The sequence below is a fragment of the Elaeis guineensis genome, chromosome 6 (assembly GCF_000442705.2).
Source record: "Elaeis guineensis isolate ETL-2024a chromosome 6, EG11, whole genome shotgun sequence".
In the NCBI taxonomy this organism is placed as follows: domain Eukaryota; kingdom Viridiplantae; phylum Streptophyta; class Magnoliopsida; order Arecales; family Arecaceae; genus Elaeis; species Elaeis guineensis.
The window spans coordinates 117,629,898-117,651,655 of NC_025998.2; the positions used below are offsets into that span (position 1 = coordinate 117,629,898).

Genomic DNA, 21,758 nt, shown 5'->3' on the forward strand with positions numbered 1-21,758 from the left:
AATAAGACATGTGTATGATTTATGTCCTATTCTTCCATATTTAAAACAAGTAATATTTGTAGGCTTTTTGCTTGAATAATTTGCATAAATATCCTTCAAAAATTTTTGTTTCTTCAGGGGTTTATAACCAAGTCCAGCCTTATCATATATAGCTTTCTGATTATCAAGGATCATATTTAGCTTGTTTGAACTTAAGGTGAACTTATCTACCATAGATTTCAGCCTGTTAATTTCATCCTTAAAGTTTTGATTTTCTTGAATCAATGTGAATTTTTTAATTGAAAGAATTTCAGCTTGTTTCACTAAGGACTGATTTTCCAATTTCAGCTCTTTGTTTTTCTTCCCTAGTTTCTTTAATTCATCAATTGAATCATAGAATGCTTCATGCAATTCTTCAAAAGTAAATTCACTAGTGGATTCAGAAGTTACCTCATTTTCATGTGCCATCAGGCACAGATTGGCTTGTTCGGTTGAGGTTTCCTCGTCGGAGCTTGAGTCATCACTCGCACTCCAGGTCGCCATCATTGCCTTCTTTTTGAATTTCTTTGGATCTTTCTTCAATTGAGGACATTCGGATCTGAAATATCCTGGCTTCTTGCACTCGTAGCATATAGGGGTTTGATCTTTCTCTTTTTCTATGCTTTGATCCCCTTTTGTGAATTTCTTTCTCATCCCCTGTTTCCTTTTTCTTAGAAACTTCTTGAATTTTCGGGTGATGAGAGCCATCTCCTCATCCTGATCTTCATCTTCAGAGTCATCTGTTTCATAATCAGGTGAAGTTGTGGATTTGAGGGCAATGGTTCTTTTCTTTTTGATTTCATCCTCTTGATGTTGCATCATGCTAAGTTCATGAGTCATCAAGGATCCAAGAAGCTCTTCTAGAGGTAGAGTGTTCAAGTCCTTTGCTTCTTGGATGGCAGTCACCTTGGCTTCCCAAGTTCTTGGCAGTGACCTGAGAATCTTCCTTACAAGTTCACTGTTAGTATAAGATTTGCCAAGACTCTTTAAACCATTGATTATATCAGTAAAACGAGTAAACATAGCAGTTATGGACTCATCATGCTCTATTTTGAACAATTCATATTTATGTACAAGCATGTTTATTTTAGACTCTTTTACTTGATTTGTTCCCTCATGGGTGACTTCTAACCTATTCCATATTTCTTTAGCAGATGCACAAGTAGAAATGCGATTAAATTCACTAGCATCTAGTGCACAATAAAGAACATTCATAGCTTTGGCATTTAATTGTGCCAATTTCTTGTCAACCTCATCCCATTCTTTCTCGAATTTGGTTGACTCCTCATCATCTATAATCTTGGTGGGTGTGTGAGGACCATTCACTATGATACTCCACATATCATAGTCGAGTGCTTGTATGAAAATCTTCATCCGAGCTTTCCAGTAGGTGTAATTAGACCCATTGAAAAGTGGAGGTCGGTTTGTTGATTGCCCCTCGGCTAGAGAAGTTCCAACATGGGTTGCCATAGATCTTTGGCTCTTTGATTGTTAGATCAAAGAAGGGCTAGAGCACTGGCTCTGATACCACTTGTTGCCCAGCTATGCAACCCAAGAGGGGGGGTGAATTGGGTTTCTAAAAATTTTAAGCCCAACAGATAATTTATGAAGAACAAAACAATGGCTTTAAATCAATATTAATTACCTAAAGCAGTATTGCAAGGATATAATAAAGAAATAAGATAAAGCAATAAAGCACACCACAAACACAAGGATTTATAGTGGTTCGGTGCTAACCTTGCACCTACATCCACTCCCCAAGATCCCACTTGAGAATTTCAATCCACTATCCTTTGTATTCAACCCGAATACAAAACGTCGGAAACTCCGACACTAGCTATCCCAAGCTAGAATACAAGACGTCGGAAACTCCGACCCTAGCTATCCCAAGCTAGAACACTTGTTTTCCAGGTACAAGCAAACCCAAAACACTCCGATTTCAGGTTCGGATCAACCTTTCCTTGTTTTGGAAATCCTCCAAAAACAAGAGCAAAAACTCACAAAGAGTAAGAATATTTAGAGCACAGATGAATACAATAACAGCTCCTTAAATGAGCAAATATAACAATAAAAGCTTTACTCAAATGAAGAACCCCTTTTTCAGATTTTCTCAAGATGAATGAACGGTTGAACGCTTGAGAAGAGGTTGATTGTTGATTGAAGATCTCTTGAAAGCTTTGAACGATCTCTAGATCAAGGTTGAAACGATAGGCGTGAAGAATTCTCTCCTTGAAAGATCTTCCTTTTCTCTTTCACAATCTCTCTGGTATATTGTGGATCCTCTCTCTTTTTCTCAATGGATATTTCGTTGATCTCAGGCTTTTTCTTGCAAATTTCGGATCCTCTCTTCTGTTCTTCTCTATTTCTTCTTTTTTTCTTCACATTTGATTTCACGTTTGATCCGCTATTTAATCTGCAATTTCTTTCATCAAATTAAGCATTTTGTGGCATTAGAAGCAAGAGAAAATAATTTAGGCAGATAAAGAGCCGTTAGAGGATTTTTAGGAAGCATAAATGACAATTAAAACGGGCAAAAAAATAGCCGTTGCTGATATTTCCCGTCGCAGGGGTCGACTCATGAGTCGACTCATGCTTCAGGGGTCGACTCATGAGTCGACCTCTGTTGCAAAAACCAGAGAATGCTTTTCTGAAATTTCTTGGCTCAAATTAGCAGGGGTCGACTCATGAGTCGACTCATGCCTTGTGGGTCGACTCATGAGTCGACTCACAGGTCGTGCCAAGCCAGAAAACTAGCATGCTAAGGAGAATTTTTGCGTGCCAATCAGCTCACAGTGCCATGAGTTGACTCATGAGTCGACTCATGCACTTCAAACCTTCATAACTTCAAAAATATAAGTCCAAACACAATGAAATTTTTATCAATAGATTTCAAATCATTTGTTCTACCAAATGGTACTATCAAATCAGAATTTTAGTGAAATTATGATTTTGTCCTTGAAGAGCATAAGGACTTTTTCATTTTAAAATATTGTATCCCTTCAATCTGCTTTGTAATCATCAAAATCAATCTAGGAGCAACAAAGATCAGGATGAAGAGATGGCTCTCATCACCCGAAAATTTAAGAAGTTTCTAAGAAAAAGGAAACAGGGGATGAGAAAGAAATTCACAAAAGGGGATCAAAACAAAGAAAAGGAGAAAGATCAACCCCCTATATGCTACGAGTGTAAGAAGCCGGGACATTTCAGATCCGAATGTCCACAATTGAAGAAAGGTCCAAAGAAGTCCAAAAAGAAGGCAATGATGGCGACCTGGAGGGCGAGTGATGACTCAAGCTCCGACGAAGAAACCTCAACAGAACAAGCCAACCTGTGCCTAATGGCACACGAAAATGAGGTAACTTCTGAATCCACTAGTGAATTTACTTTTGAAGAATTGCATGAAGCATTCTATGATTCAATTGATGAATTAAAGAAACTAGGGAAGAAAAACAAAGAGCTGAAATTGAAAAATCAGTCCTTAGTGAAACAAGCTGAAAATCTTTCAATTGAAAAATTCACCTTGATTCAAGAAAATCAAAACTTAAAGGATGAAATGAACAAGCTGAAATCTATAGTAGATAAGTTTACCTTAAGTTCAAACAAACTAAATATGATCCTTGAAAATCAGAAAGCTATATATGATAAGGCTGGACTTGGTTATAAACCCCTGAAGAAACAAAAATTTTTGAAGGATATTTATGTAAATTATTCAAGTAACAAGTCTACAAATATTACTTGTTTTAAATGTGGAAGAATAGGACATAAATCATACACATGTTTTATTAATAAATATGCAAACACAAAGAAAATATGGGTTCCAAAAGGAACCATTCTGACTAACCTGAAAGGACCCAAAAAAGCTTGGGTACCTAAGATAGAAACGTGACCTTTGCTTACAGGTGTGTCTAGCATCCCAAGAAGGAAACAGAAAATGGTATCTTGACAGCGGATGCTCGAGACACATGACTGGTGATGAATCACAATTCATCACGCTTGATGCTAAGGATGGAGGGATGGTCACCTTTGGAGATAATAGCAAAGGAAAGATCATCGGGATAGGTAACATTGGTATCACTCCCTCCAAATACATTGAGAATATTTTATTAGTTAAAGGTTTAAAGTATAACTTACTTAGCATTAGTCAATTCTGTGATAAAGGATATAAAGTAAGTTTTGAATCATCTGTTTGCATCGTGACGAGTCCTATTAACGATGGCATTAAATTTATAGGACATAGGCATGGCAATGTTTATATGGTAGACTTGAATGATTTAACTAAATTAGACATGCAATGCCTAGTTTCCTTAAGTGCTAAAATAAATGAGACTAGTTGGCTGTGGCATCGTAGACTTGCACACATTAGCATGCATTCTCTCTCAAAATTAATTAAAAAGAATTTAGTTCTCGGTTTGCCAAAATTAAATTTTGAAAAGGATAGAATTTGTGATGCATGCCAATTAGGTAAACAAACTAGAGTATCATTTAAATCCAAAAACACTGTTTCAACTTCTAGACCTTTAGAGCTCTTACATATGGATTTATTTGGACCAACAAGAACCACCAGTCTAGGAGAAAAATGATATGGCTTTGTAATTATAGATGATTATTCTCGTTTTACTTGGGTTTTCTTTTTAACTCACAAAAATGAAACTTTTCAAATTTTCACAAAATTTCATCAAAAAGTCACTAATAAAAAAGGGTTTTCAATTCAAAATATTAGAAGTGATCATGGAACAGAATTTGAAAATCATGACTTTGAAAATTTTGTGATAAAAATGGAATTGGCCATAACTTCTCTGCTCCTAGGACACCCCAACAGAACGGGGTAGTAGAAAGGAAAAACAGAACCTTAGAAGAAATGGCCCGTACCATGCTTTGTGAAAGCAACCTTCCAAGATATTTTTGGGCGGAAGCAATTAACATTTTAAATCGTGCTTTAATTAGATAATTTTTAAAGAAAACCTCCTATGAACTTTGGAAAGAAAGAAAACCAAATATTGCATATTTTCATATTTTTGGTTGCCGATGTTTTGTATTAAATAATGGCAAAGAAAAACTTGGTAAATTTGATGCAAAATCAGATGAAGCAATCTTTCTAGGTTACTCCTCTACTAGTAAAGCATTTAGAGTGTTCAACAAAAGAACTTTAGTAGTTGAGGAGTCCATACATGTTGTCTTTGATGAATCTAACGATCTTCCTTCAAGAAAGAATGAGGGTGTTGATGATGCAGATCCACTAATAGAAGGTATAAAGGAGATCACTCTGAAAGACTCAGCAACTCCAGAAGACAAGGATCAAGAAGACAAACAAAATGAGAAAGGTGAAGAAGTTCAAGAACAACCTCAAGGTACAAATGACTTACCCAAGGAATGGAGGTATGTTCACAACCACCCTAAGGAGTTAATAATTGGTGATCCTATGCATGGGGTAAAAACACGTTCTTCACTTAGAGATGTACTTAATCATTGTGCATTTGTATCTCAACTTGAACCTAAAACTTTTGAAGAAGCTGAGAATGATCATAACTGGATTAATGCTATGCAAGAAGAACTTAATCAATTTAAAAGAAATAATGTTTGGACCTTAGTAACAAGACCTAAAGATTATTCAATAATTGGCACAAAATGGGTCTTTAGAAACAAATTAGATGAGCATGGAAATGTAATTAGAAATAAAGCAAGACTGGTTGCTAAGGGATATAATCAAGAAGAAGGAATTGATTTTGATGAAACCTTTGCACCTGTTGCTAGATTAGAAGCTATTAGACTTCTACTTGCTTATGCTTGCTTTATGAAATTCAAACTATTTCAAATGGATGTTAAAAGTGCATTTTTAAATGGATATATTTCTGAAGAAGTTTATGTAGAACAACCCCCTGGATTTGAAAATCATGCTTTTCCCAATCATGTCTTTAGATTAAATAAAGCTTTATATGGACTAAAACAAGCACCTAGAGCATGGTATGAAAGGCTAAGCAAATTTCTACTAAATAATGGTTTCTCAAGAGGCAATGTAGATACAACCCTATTTATTAAAAGAAACCAAAATGATATGCTAATTATATAAATATACGTTGATGACATAATTTTTGGGTCTACTAATGAATCCCTTTGTCAAGACTTTGCTAAGCTTATGCAGGGAGAGTTCGAGATGAGCATGATGGGAGAACTCACCTTCTTCCTCGGACTCCAAATCAAACAATCAAAAGAGGGAATCTCCATCACTCAAAGCAAGTACACCAAGGAACTACTCAAAAGATTTGGAATGGAGAACTGCAAACCAATTGGCACACCAATGAGTCCCTCAAGTAAGCTTGACAAGGATGATGAAGGTAAAAGCGTAGACTTAAAATACTACAGAGGTATAATTGGCTCATTATTGTATTTAACTACAAGTAGGCCTGATATCATGTTTAGTGTTTGCTTATGTGCAAGATATCAATCTAATCCTAAGGAATCTCATTTGAATGCTGTTAAAAGAATCCTTAGATACTTAAATGGTACACAAACTATAGGGTTATGGTACTCTAAGGACTCACAAATTAATTTGTTAGGATATTCAGATGCTGATTTTGCTGGATGTAAATTAGATAGAAAAAGCACAAGTGGAACTTGCCAATTTCTTGGAGTAAACCTAATCTCATGGTTTAGCAAGAAACAAAATTCGGTGGCACTGTCTACGGCTGAGGCCGAATACATTGCAGCCGGAAGTTGTTGTGCTCAAATCTTGTGGATTAAGCAACAACTCGAAGATTTTGGAATCAAACTTAATGAAACACCAATAAGATGTGATAACACAAGTGCCATAAATCTATCTAAAAATCCAATTCAACACTCAAGATCCAAACATATTGAAATAAGACATCATTTCATAAGAGAACATGTTCAAAACAAAAATATAATTCTTGAATATGTTTGTACTGAAAATCAATTAGCCGATATCTTTACAAAGGCCCTTAGTGAGGATAGATTCTGTGAAATTAGGAGAAATCTAGGAATTCTAGATCCATTTATCTGAAATTTTTCAATTTCCAAAGAATAGATGTCAAAAACTCTTAGAGCTCAATTTTCAACATCTATCTTGGTCCCAAAAGCTCAGATTTATCACTCTAAAAACTTATCAATGAGCAAAATTCCTTCTCCCAAAATTTTGAATTTTTCTGGAATTTATTTGCATTTTTCCTGAATTTCTGAACTTCATGAGTCGACCCCCATGAGTCGACTCAATGGCAAACTTGTAAATCCCACAAACTTCCCACGGGCTCATTGTTTTTAAACGGGAACCCTGTTTGTGAGACGACTCATCTTCTCATCGTCTTCCTTCCGAAAGCCATTCTTTCCAACTCTTTTTTGCTCCAAATCCAAGGATTTATCTCGAGGCAATTCTCCCTCCTACTCTCCACCAAAAATCGCCTCCTTGGAAAAGAGATTTCTCATGCTTTCTCGCATTGCTCGACGCGGGTGGAACGTGCCCTAGAACTTCACCGTTCATTCAAAATCCGCTTCTTTTCTCCTCCAAAATCTCTCTTTATTCTCTTGTGATCCCTCCTCCACTGAATTCAAGTCTCCTTGTCTGCTACTTTATTGGATATGGCTCCAAAGATGAAACTTCCCCAAAGGAGGAAATCAATCCGTGAGCCTGAAGAAGTTGTCCGAAAGAAAAGGCATGCTCAGTCTTCAACTGCTCCCACTCCAGTTTCAGTACCTGCTCAAGATCTCTCTCAATCCTTCATAAGCCCCAGTGTAAATCCTCTTTCTGATAGAAAAGTAGAAACCGGAAAAAATATAGATTTTCGGTTCTTTGAGAAAGAAGGCTTTACTTTTGCTACCAAGATCAAAAATCAAGGATGGAAACTCTATTGCTCTCTTAAGGAAGTCACCTATGTTGACCTTGTTAGAGAATTCTACCAGAACCTACATTATGGAAACGGGTCAGTGACTTCAACAGTCAAGGGAATTGACATATGCTTGGATTCTAGGATATTGGGAGAAATACTTCAGTTGCCTAGTGAAGGATACTCATATATGGAACTCCCAATTAAAGAAGAAGGGATCAGAATTATCTTAGGAGAAACTTTTTCAGGAAGTTTAAACAAATTGGAAGCAAAGCTATTGTCCAGTGAGATGAGGGTCCTGCATCAGATTGTAACAAAACTCTTTTTTCCTAGGAGTGGTAGACATGACTTACTGTCTGGCAGAGATGTATGTGTCATGTTTCATATCATCACTCAGACCCCCCTAAACCTCCCTGCACTTATGATAGAGGTCATGAGAGAAACTTTGAACAGATCCAAGGCACACTTGCCTTATGGTATGGCTCTTACTAGAGTATTCAGGAGGTTTGGAGTTAGCTGTGAGGGGGAGACACCTACCAAGCTCTCACATGTGGACACTTTCAACCAACACAGCCTGCACCGAATGGGAATTACAAAGACTGTTGGTGGTTGGATCAAGGGCTCTGAAGAAAGAGCTGAGGAGAGAGCTGAGGAAAGAGCTGAAGACAGAACTGAAGGCAGAGTAGAAGAAGAAGGTCCATCTTCTCCTGTACATGACTTCAGGGCAGCTTCACCAGATACCCAGTTCATTCCTGATACTGAGGCTGGCCCTTCTGAGTTTACTAGGATGCCCACACCAGTGTATCAGCCAGAGAGCAGAGCACCTCATTCAGAGTTCAGACTGGCTGACGATCAGATCGAGCATATTTCACAGCGTATGGCTTCTTTGCTGTCTAGCCAGTGGAGTAGTACTTCTTTTGCACCTGGTGCCACTTCTTCTGATCAGACCATTACTCCCCACATCTCCACTGTATTTCAGATGATTTCAGATCAGTCCGTCAGGATACAGCAGCTTGAGGACACAGTCTGGAGACTTACTGGCAGAGTTCTTGACTTGCAGGGGCAAGTCCTTGCATTGGCCCATCCCCAGCCACAGGAGTCTACTATTGAGGTCACAGACCTCACTGCAGAGGCTGGCAGGCTCAGAGGAGCACTAGAAGGTGGATATGAACTACTGAGGAAAGAGATCCGAGGATCGAGTGAGCATGCTACCACCCAGTTCACTGCTCTACTTAAATCTGTTTCCAGAGCACTGAACGTACTTGATTCTATCAGACTCATGGTATCAGCCCTAGCATCTCAGCATTCTCAGCCACCCAGTTCATCTCGCCCTCCTACTCGTGGCAGAGGCAGACGGGGTAGAGGACGCACTTCTGATCCATCATCTCCTCACCCTATATCTGATGACTCCGATCATTGACTTATCTTGATCTTTACTAGGTCCTAGGAGTTAGTATCTTGTTCTAGGATCTATACCTTGAGGCCTTGTATTGACAATTAGCTGGTTGAATTTTATTTTCAAGAACTATGTATTGAAACAATTATGATATTAATGGAATCATCTTTTACCTATATTTCTACCTCTTTGTAATGATCATATTTTGGTTATATATTTTCTTCTTGTTGAAAAATTGTCTTCTCCTTGTTGTTGTTTGCTGTTGATAATTGCTATATTAAGGGGGAGCAAACATCTGTGAAAAACCCTATAGAGGAAGAAAATAAAGAAATTAACTATGTTTGATGATGTCAAAAAGGAAGAGTTAATTATGTTTGATGATGTCAAAAAGGGGGAGAAATTAAACAAAAACAAAAATTGAAATTAGACAAAAAGCAAAACCCTAAATTATGAGAAAAAGGGGGAGAAATTAAACAAAAATAAAGATTGGAAGATTAAAACAAATATTGGAGAAATTAAATAAAAATAAAGATTGGAAGATTAAAACAAATATTGGAGAAATTAAACAAAAACAAAGATTGGAAGATTAAAACAAATATTGGAGAAATTAAACAAAAACGAAGATTGGAAGATTAAAATAAATATTGGAGAAATTAAACAAAAACAAGGATTGAAAGATTAAACAAAACTTTAAGAAATTTGGTATCGAAATTTGGTATCAGACAGAACTTAAACAAAAAGTCATCCATCAAAAGCAAAATCATAAGTACAATGCAAATAAGTATTTTTTTTATGCTCTGATATATTTCAAAATTCAAACTTGCTCTGATACATCTTTTGAAATTTTATTCACCTTGATACATCTTAAGAAATTTGTTTTACTCTGATACACCCTACAATTTCTTTTAACTTGCTCTGATACATGATAAAATTTAATCCGATACAATGTGAAGGTTTCTCTGATAAATTATAACATTTGATCTGATACAGTGAGAAAGTTTCTCTGATATATTTTTTTTTGCTCTGATACAGTGTGAAATTTTCTCTGACATTTGCTCTAATACAGTGTGAAATTTTCTCTGATATATTATAAAATTTTCTTGCTCTAATACATTGTAAAATCTTTTCTGATATCATTGTAAAAATTATTGTTCTTGCTCTGATACATTGCAAAAGTTATTTATCTTCTCTTACTCTGATATATCTTAAACTCAAAATGATCTAATACCCTTTTCAAATCTTTAAGAAAATAGACAAACTATTTTTGCATTTATATTACATGCCAAAAGAATCATACTCTTTTCAAGCATATACACCTATAATGGATTCTTTTGAAATTAATGCATTAATATAAATATTTTTGTTCAAATATTTTATCATCATCAAAAAGGGGGAGATTGTTGCTCCTAGATTGATTTTGATGATTACAAAGCAGATTGAAGGGATACAAATAATTTTAAAATGAAAAAGTCCTTATGCTCTTCAAGGGCAAAATCATAATTTCATTAAAATCCTGATTTGATAGTACCATTTGGTAGAACAAATGATTTGAAATCTATTGGTAAAAATTTTATTGTGTTTGGACTTATATTTTTGAAGTTATGAAGGTTTGAAGTGCATGAGTCGACTCATGAGTCAACTCATGGCACTGTGAGCTGATTGGCACGCAAAAATTCTCCTTGGCACGCTAGTTTTCTGGCTTGGCACGACCTGTGAGTCGACTCATGAGTCGACCCACAAGGCATGAGTCGACTCATGAGTCGACCCCTGCTAATTTGAGCCAAGAATTTCCAGAAAAGCATTCTCTGGTTTTTGTAACAGAGGTCGACTCATGAGTCGACCCCTGAAGCATGAGTCGACTCATGAGTCGACCCCTGCGACGGGAAATGTCAGCAACGGCTATTTTTTTGCCCATTTTAATTGCCATTTATGCTTCCTAAAAATCCTCTAACGGCTTTTTATCTACCTAAATTGTTTTCTCTTGCTTCTAATGCTACAAAATGCTTTAAATGGTGAAAGAAATTACAGATTAAATAGCGGATCAAACGTGAAATCAAAAATAAGAGAAGGAGAGAAGAACAGAAGAGAGGATCCGAAATTTGCAAGAAAAAGTCTGAGATCAACGAAAAATCCAAAAAGAAAAAGAGAGAGGATCCACAATATACCAGAGAGATTGTGAAAGAGAAAAGCAAGATCTTTCAAGGAGAGAATTCTTCACGCCTATTGTTTCAACCTTGATCTAGAGATCGTTCAAAGCTTTCAAGAGATCTTCAATCAACAATCAACCTCTTCTCAAGCATTCAAGCGTTCATCCACTTTGAGAAATTTCGAAAAAGGGGTTCTTCATTTGAGTAAAGCTTTTATTGTTATATTCGCTCATTTAAGGAGCTGTTATTGTATTAATTTGTGCTCTAAATTTTCTAACTCTTTGTGAGTTTTTGTTCTTGTTTTTGGAGGATTTTCAAAACAAGGAAAGGTTGATCCAAACCTGAAATCGGAGTGTTTTGGGTTTACTTGTACCCGGGAAACAAGTGTTCTAGCTTGGGATAGCTAGTGTCGGAGTTTCCGGCATTTTGTATTCGGGTTGAATACAAAGGATAGTGGATTGAAATTCTCAAATGGGATCTTGGGGAGTGGATGTAGGTGCAAGGTTAGCACCGAACCACTATAAATCCTTGTGTTTGTGGTGTGCTTTATCTCTTCACTTTATTTCTTTATTATATTCTTGCATTCCTGCTTTAGGTAATTAATATTGAATTAAAGTCTTTGTTTTGATCTTCATAAGTAATCTGTTGGGCTTAAAATTTTTTAGAAACCCAATTCACCCCCCCTCTTGGGTTGCATAGCTGGGCAACATACTTAACTGTGTATTATATTAAATTAACTATATACCATATAAATTTAACTATGTGTAGTGTTAAATTAATTATGTACGATGTTAATTTATCTATGTGCAAGGTATATATAATGAAACTGTGTATAATGGCAAATTAACATTGTATAATGACACTTTAAATGTCCAACAGGTAAAGCAGTCCAATTTAAGTCTGTGATCCAACATCGAGGACATGGAGACATTATAAAAAAATAATGAAGTTCCAAAAAGAATTTAGACTTAAACCATACCATGAGATATTAGAGTGTGCTAGTACATGGCACTATTATTAACAACATGCCAAATTCAGCTATTGCATTGATCTATATTCTCTATTGCCATTATTTGATTCATAATGTAGTAAGGTAAAACATAAAATTTATAATAAAAAAAAAGCATATAAGATCAAGTCAAAAGCAATTAAATAACTAAAAAAAGATACATATTATTAGATTTTACAAGTTCATAATAAATAGTACTTTCGCAACATTCAACCATTCTACTCCCTAAAAAATAGCTCAAATCCTATATGTTATCTAATAGCCTCATTACAAGTCTTTCTATTATATCTTTCTTTCCCACATTGCCTATATTTTATATTTCTTGATGAATCCATTTGTGAAGCTCTTCTCTTGTTTCTAAGCCTGTCAGGATGAGTCTTCATAATAAGAGGTAAAATATATATCTCATCTGATATACTCCAACTCAACTCAATATTAAGAATTAGATTGATAGTTTCTACATATACTTTTCTATACAATTCAATCTGAAAATAATTATCAATGAAGTGATATAATGATCTACCAACCTTCTCAATGCATACACATGCATGCTTACATGGCATCCGAAAGGTTTGCTATTTACCACAAGAGCAAGTGCATTCCTATAGGTCAACCTTATATGAGTACTTTGTATCCTTTATATTATAAATCATGATGCTTGATATGAAGACGGATAACCTCTAACCCTCTTTTGCATTTCTTTGCAACACTTTTTCAAGATCCGAACAAAGATGGGTTTGAATGCTGTAATCTTGAGTCCGTCTATCATGTATCAATTACATAATTTGGAGCCTTATATGATCAACCATCTAAGAAATAGGAAGATGTCGAACCTCCAAGATTCAACTATTAAAACACTCAGCCACATTAGATGTCATGATATCCCAGCCTGGATCTGAAAAAACTGAATTTGCCCAATGCTTTAGCTTCGCGTGCATTATAAAGTTACTTACACCTGTGACTTCTGCTAGAAGTTTGCTCATTAATTTTTGAAAAATATTCGGCCCTGGAGTATATACAGCAGCATTGAATAAATCAACTAATCTCTTCCTTTCAATTTCATAATAATAGATGAGCAGCTACATATAAAATAATATGTTGAAAAAAATTTCGCATGAGCTGATGATATGAAGAAGCCTAAGGCCCAAGACATCCCAGCCCAGTAGGCGCACCTATGGGGCCTCCGCCGACCTATCGTCGGCCATGGCCTATATCGTTCTGTCATCGACTGATCTTCGACTTCTGCCCCATTGGTGCTCTACAGTCTAAACAGATGAAGACTAGCCAATTGGTGCTCGATAACACTCTCTTGGGACTACCAATGGGTTAAACTGAAAAGTCATCGGAACGCTCGAATGATTAGCTCAGTTTGATCAGATAACTATCTTCGATCGATCACATCTAGCCGACCGACTTTTTGTTGTCGAACAGACCCCAGCTCTGAACTTTTTCATTTGAGGACAGCACAAAGCATCTGACTTTTGATCATGACCGACCAATCCTTGGCTCACTAACACCAGTTGGCACATCAGTTCAAAATTCAATGTCCTTTAGGTGACAACTGTCACAAAATAGATAAGGCAACCCCGCTAATCTTAAGAGTCTCAAACGATAGTTCTACCACTATGCATAAATTATGCTCCAACGAGATGAGATCATGCCAACTGACTTACCAACTAAAGCTCCCACCTCCATCCATAAAAGGAGACCCAAAGGAGACCCTAAAGGAGGTATGCCATTACTCTGCTTCTCATGCTCCCCCATCTGTTGAACAAGGATTCTAACTTGAGCTTTGGTTAGGACTTTTTTGCAGATCACACCCCCGGGAGGTCCAGTCTCATCGTCTGCTCCTGCATCCCGACATCCTGTAGAATCTTGCACTAATAAATTGACGTTAGAGGAAGGACATCTTTATTCGGAGGAGCGTAGATCGAAAGCAACAAAACCATGCCGCCCAAGAGAGCTTCATCCCACTATACCAATAGCACCGCCCCTTGATCGGTAGAGAGCCAGGCCAATAACTGGGTATAGCTGCTAGTGGTAGAAACTCCCCCACCTTCTCAGCCAGCGGTGGTTATGGTGGACCAGTTCAACCTGCTCTTTTAGCAGATCTAAAATTTGATGGCCACTGTCTAGGCAATTTGGGCTGCTCCTGTACCTCCACAGGTGGTGCCATAGCCTGGTCAAACCATCCCTGCACCTTTGACGATGGCACCACCATCAAATCCAACTTCACAGCCACCACTATCAAAACAACCGTGGGCCCCTCCATAAAGTCTAGAGAGGAGACAAACCCATCAAAGCCTCCCTAGAACTCTGAAACCAAGAAAGCAGCGATCTCCAAGCCCCCGATCAGGGAATGATTCAGTCCCTAATCGGTGATTTCTCCAGCACTCTGAGGCCTGCACTATCTGAGATGCTGTACTCGAGCGATGGCTTCAGAAGATTGATTAGTGGATTGATACTATCCACAATACTCCCTCAATGCCTTACAATGGGTTCAATAACGATCCGTCTTTTGATTCGAGGATAATATAGGAGCCACTTTTTTGACATTTCAAGGCTCCACAATTGAAAAACTACGATGGGATTGCCAACCTCATCGATCACCTTAAGAGCTTTAAGGCGATGATACTCCTTTATGGAGCCATCGATACCATCCTTTGTCGAGTCTTTTCCTCAACTCTAAAGAGGCCGGCCTGACATTAGTATTCCAATTTGAAGTCGATCTCGATCCATTCTTTCGAGTAGCTGAGTCAGTTTTTCATAAACCATTTCGTCAGTAGCCGATGCCAACAGAAGCGGTCTGACTATCTCTATACTGTCAAGCAAAAGAAGGACGAGTTGATCCGAATTTTTGTCAGCTACTTTAATGTGGCCACTTTGAAGGTTTGTGACTTAGATCAATCAATTTCGATGTTCGCGATGATGAGCAAACTTCTGAAGAATGATCTCAAAAGGTCACTGGTGAAGACCTATCCTCGAGACTTCCTTGATATGTTGGTCCAGACTAAAAAATATGCTGGCATGGAGGAGGTCTTGGCTGAAAATGATGCCCCCACTAGTTTCATCATGGGGGGGAAAGCAGAATAAGGAGTGCTCGCCAAGACGAGAGGGGAGAATCTAACAGCGCTCCAAGTCTCCATCTCGAAAGTCGAGGAATGGGACCCCTCCTCAGAACTATCGACCTAAAAGCCCATAGAGAAGGGATCAGCATGCCTCACCGTTGAGGAGGTATAATAATTACACCCTGTTGAATTCTCCAAGGACTCAGATGCTGATGGAGATCAGAAGGCAGCTCCTGAAGGCAAGGAGGCTTCGAACACCTCCTACTCAGAGAAATCCCAATAAAAACTATTTCTACCCCTGAGATCATGGCTATGACACTAAGGAGTGTATTCAACTCTAGGATGAGATCAAGAATTTCATCAAGCATGATCATCTCGATCGATTTATCGGATGGAGAAGGGAGCAGCAGAAAGATTGAGGGAGATCTCCTCAACCAGCAAAGCAACCATGGCAGGTCAAGCCACAGAAGGACCGACCTCCAGTCGGCATAATTAACACTATCATTGGGGGGCATTGCAGTGGAGGGCTCGGCGGGGATGAAGAGACAGTGAAAAGATGGAGAACGGGAGAGCCTATAAACTTTATCGAGGAAGATGCTTAAGGGATTCAGTTTTCGCACAATGATGCAATTGTTGTAACTTTGAATATTGAAAGATTAGTTTCAGAGAATCGAGCAGCGACTCGATAGCAGCAATCCTTGTATCTAGTCTCGTGCCTCACATTAAAAGCCTCTTGACTGAACATGACCTTGACGTCATGAAACTCCTCTAATGCCTTAAAGCTCCCAACCACCTGAGCCTTCTCCCGTGCTAAATCCATCGAGGCCCTGAAACCCTCCACTACCGATCGATGGGTCTCAGCAATTCACCCCTTGGTCTCCTACTTGGGATCGACAACCCGATCCTCAGCCATCTTTTCAATCTTTATAATTTTGCCAGTGGCCTCCTATAGCTCCTTTTTTCTCCAAGCAAGGTCGGCATTAGTCTTATTCAGCACATCCTTCAAGTGCTCAACCTCTCCCTAGTCGCCTCGATCTGCGCATATGCCTCAATGACGGTAGACTCAGCATGTCAGTGCAGATCCTTCATCATCTTTACTTTACATGTGTAGTTCAAAAGGACGACAAAAAAATGAAGCATCTGCACCAAAGCCATGTCAGGAAAGGAGATGAAGAAGAGAGAAGAAATCAAAAAAATAAGAAAAGGAGCAAGAGAAGCACCTGATGCATGGTAGTCACAGAATATCATTGTAGGTCATCAAAGTCCATATTATTGATTCCCTCCAGCTCCGTGGGGAGGATCATCCTCTCAATCAGCTCCCTAACGACCCTCCAATCGTCGAAAGTTGCATCCTCAGGGATCGAAGGGAGTCAAGTATCTATGTCGACCTGATCTCCTGGGGGAGGCAGTCTATTTGGGCCGGCCACTGGAGAAGGTCGGGCCTCGTCTCTAAGCGAAAATGCGAGAGGAGTTGGAGCACGAGCCATGGAGGATGGAGATGCCTGCATCCGAGTGGTGGAGATAGGAACTGCAGCCATCGATGGAGGGCCTGAGGGGATGTCGGTCGTCGCTACAGTGTCAGCCTCGATTGTTGAGGCATGCTCGGCCAAAGCTTCTTTTCGATTGATCATAGCGATGGTTGGCTTCTTGGAGGTGCCTTCTAATGATGGAGTCTTCCTCTTCTTTGGAATGTTCCTCTTCATCTTGGCAAGATCCTCAGACTTCATCTCTGCAATCACCAAAATATGGTCAGAAATATAAAAGAAAAAAAAATAAAAAAGGGGGATGGCTACACTACTCACCCCTGGGGTCAGCTTGACTGAGCCTCACATTGTAGAGGACTTCATCGGACAACAACTCATCGATGGAGAGAACCTTGAAATCCCTAAGGATCTTAAAATGACTCTCATCTTTAGCCCCAATTTTGGAACTTGAAAGACGGAAGCTTCTGGCCGACCCCAGCTCAGTAAGTTTTAGTCACCCACTGAGGAGCTTGAAATAAAAAAAAATCACTCCTTCCATCCACGGATGGAGGAAGGAGCACCTTTTATTAGAGGAGAGAATCCCTTCTAAGAAAAAAAGTACCATCAGTCCTTGACATATGGTGTCTCTTGATGGTGAGAAGGAACAAAAAAGAGAGACAGATAGCCGAACGCTGGCCATAACGTAGATGACCAAAAAACCCACTACAAATCTAAGAAAATTCGAAACAACTGCACAAAGGAAATGATCGAAGAAACGAAAGATGTCAAGGATAAGAGGGGGAATAGGGAACCTCAAGTCCGCTTAGAGTGCCTCTTCATACATACCAAGCCAACCAAGAGGTGGGTTATTCACCCGATTGCCAGCCCTAGTGAGTTTTAACTTAAACTCTGAGGGGACTTCATACCAAATCCATATCCAACTCAAGTCATTTAAATTTAGTACAGAGCCAAAGGCGTTGGGCCTGACCTCACTCTATTCTTCGATCATATTCTCAGGATTCACCATCGGAGAGGATCGGTCTCCCATAGAATCATCGAAACCCATCATTTAAGTCAAGGTGAAGAAGCCAAAAAAGTAGTCTAGAGAGAAAAAAAAAAGAAGAAGAAAAGATAGATGGATGTAGAAGGATGAACAAGAAGACCCACCTAACAACAAGAGCAAATGGTGGAGGAATAGGATGGTGGAAAAATCCTTTCAAAAATCCTTCCAAGAGGCTATAGCGAAAATGGCACAATGGCGACTTGGACAAAGAAGACAAAAAAAAAGAAAGAAAAAACAAAAGAGGCGAGGAATAATTGAAGAGTCTAGAATAGGCTTTTCCCTCTTTGCAGTCGAAAGAAATAATCTCCAGAGATATCAAATCATTTCTTGCCAAACGACGTGTGGCATGTGACACCTCGCTATTTGTCAGCCGCAACCGCCAGTTGGCCAAATCAAGGTTGCACTATAAAAAAGGAATTTTGAATCAACGTTTATTTAATTCAGCTATGATGGTTTGGCCTTGATATTTCACATCTGCCCCAAAAGTTGCACACATCCCATCAACCGAAAAGTCTCTTCATATCTTTGGCTTAGGAAAGCAGGTGTACTCCCTTCGCTCGACCGAAGCTCGGACTCAAGAGTAGGGGGCATGTATTGGAGAAAATTTTGTATGGGCCGATGATATGAAGAAGCCCAAGGCCTGAGACATCCCAATCTAGTAGGCCCACCTGCTGGGCCTTTGTCGATCTATCATCGACCATGGCCTATATCGTTCCATCATCGATTGGTTTTCGACTTCTGCCCCATCAGTGCTCTGCAGTCTGAGCAGATGAAGACCCACCGATTGATGCTCAATAATACTCCCCCAAGACTGTCGATGGATTAGGCTAAAGAGTCATCGGCATGCTCGAATGATTAGCTCAGTCTGATTAAATAACGATCTTCAACCAATCACATCTGACCGACCCACTTTCTATTGATGAACAGACTCTGGCTCTGGACTTCTCCATCTGAGGATGACACAGAGCATTCGACTTTTGATCGTGACTAACCAGTCCTTGGCTCATTGACACCACTTGACACATCAATTCAAAATTCAATGCTCGTCAGGCAACAGTTGTTATAAAGTGGAAAGGCAACCATAACTGTCATATCTTTAGAGTCTTGAACGATAGTTCCACTACTATGCACAAATTATGCCCCAACCGAATGGGATCGTACCGATCGACTTACCAACCAAAGCTCCTACCTCCATCCATAAAAGGAGGTACGCCATTACTCTGCCTCTCACACTTCTCTGTCTGTAGAATAAGGATTCTAACTTGAGCGTTGGAGGGTCTCTACCAAAGTAACCTCCGATCAGAGCTTTTTTGTAGGTTACACTCTTAGGAGGCCCAGTCTTGCTGCCTACTCCCGCATCCCGGCGTCCTACAGAATCTTGCACCAACACAATAAAATGTTAATATATACAGCATTTGTATATTAACATACTCAGCTATTTTAAAGATAAAACTTAAAAATTTGGAAAAGGATATTGCATACCTAATTTTTAAAATTATCCATGACATGACGGATGCAATAAGAGTGGTAGCTATCGGTAAAGTACTTTGGTACTACTTTCATAAGCCCCTGATGTCTATCCGTCATAATCGTGAATGGTTGTTTATGATAGACAAAACACGACTCTAAGGCTCCTTTTAAAATCTGAACAAACCAGTCCCAATTATCATCATTTTCTGTATCAATAATAGCATATGCTATGGGGAACATATATATCATCATTCGCATCTTTGCCCGTAGCGCCAAGTAAAACTCCTCCATCCTTATGCTTAATAAATATTGCATCCATGAATATCAGAGGTCTACAATCTTTTATGAAATCATTGATTGAGGCTCTAAATGAAATGAATAGACGTCTGAATCGATCTTCAAGGGTTTCATACATTGCTATGCTATCTAGATTCATCTCAAGAATGGCATCACAATACCATCCTATCTGTTTATAAGATACTAATCTTTGACCATAAAGCTTCTTGATAGCAACCTCTTTTCCATGCTAAGCTTGATGATATGGTAATTCCACACCAAATTCATGACAAATATCTTTTACAATATCACTTAACTTATACAAAGGCATATCTTGAATTTTATCCTTGACAATATTTGAAACCCAATGCTTCGAAGCCTTAGGATGAGATCAACCTTGTAACCATACTTTGCAAGTATGTTCATTGTTTATTATTTTAATTATAAATCTATCTTGATTTTCAAGGTGAGAAGCATGAATGCACCATCTATATCCTTTATATGCACACTCAATGGTCATATGTTGACGATCATTCTTTACAAATATAAAATCTCTGTAATTTACAATGCAAAAATTATGAATTGTATCACAAAGGATTTCGACATCCTTAAATTCTTGACCTACACCCTCTATAGAGTTCTTCCAAGTATCTAATGTATTCCTTGGACTTGGTTTATTTTCAATGGTAGCTCTTGTTTCTTTGACTACTCAAATATAATTACTCGAACTACCAAATAAGGAAATACAAGATGAATTGCTCTTTTGACAATTGATCTTCAAGGGTTCAACATTTTGGGATAGGCCACTATCCCTACAATGTGAAAAGATTAACTCATGTTGATTATGACATTAGGCAATTCAATCTAATTAGAAAAAACAATACTAAAAAAAATTGCAAATAGATTTTGTATTACCTTATATTGATCATCACATTGGGCAAATCAGTTATGGATGCAAAATGTGTTAGATGTATTTTCTAGAAGCTAATATGGTAAGACATATATAATTAATTCCTAAATACTCCCAGTCATAGTATCATCATGAGGATGGTGATCGATCCAGATAGATCGATGCACAGATCACTTTCTTTGGGATAGATGAGTCTCTGATCTACAGTATAGAGATACTGAGCAAGGAGTGTGGATAGTTGTTAGAGAACAATTAGTACTGAGCATGACCATATGAGAGATCACTTGGATTTTTATTCAATCGTCAGTGATCATCTCGATGCTATAGTTGTGTATATGGTCCTTTGACCTGTGATGGCACGATTGCTTATAGTAAGGTTGCTGGAGTTTGACTGATATATAAACATAGCCTCGATGAGACTTTGTAATGGATGTTAGTGTCAGGTGGTCCACTGTAGAAGTAGGATGCACATCTAGATAGAATCTATCGATCTTGATAAAGAAAAATAGTCCTATGAGATTTGAAAGACTGAGTCCGAGAGTTTGTGACCACAACAGTATGATTAATGAAAAAAATTTCTATGAGGATCACAATTGGACTTGAGCTAATCGAATCTATCATATGACTGATGATGAGGTTTGATGATTTATCTATGACCTGCCATCTAGTCGAGACTTATGATAGAGGGACTGAATCATATGTAAATTATATCTTGAGGTTCTATTTTAATTTTACTGGATTGTCACTATATATTGCTAGGTGTCATTAGTGGATTGTGAGACCTCACTAGAGTTATTCAGGATCGACAATCCTTGATGAGTTAGAGTGGAATCATTCCAATCTATTGAAAAGAATTTTAATGATACTATGATAGAGATCATGGTATATCTCACTATCAGATAGAATTGAACCTATGGGGTCACACAACAAAGAGATTAGACCTAGAATAAGTAATTAGATTTATGAAGTCTCAATTGAATTTAGAGAAATCCTATTGGGTTCAAGGTAACCTTGCTAGCATATGGTTGAATCCAATTTTTTCTTTGTACTTAAATTATTTATTTGATAAGATTAATTTAAATTAATTACTTACTAATAATCTA

At 38.1% G+C, this 21,758-nt stretch overlaps 1 pseudogene; it reads right to left on the reverse strand.

Annotated features, from left to right (window-relative positions):
* Positions 1–13,181: 13,181 nt before the first annotated feature.
* LOC140858822 (uncharacterized) lies at positions 13,182–20,674 on the reverse strand (annotated as a pseudogene).
* Between the last annotated feature and the right edge of the window lie 1,084 nt (positions 20,675–21,758).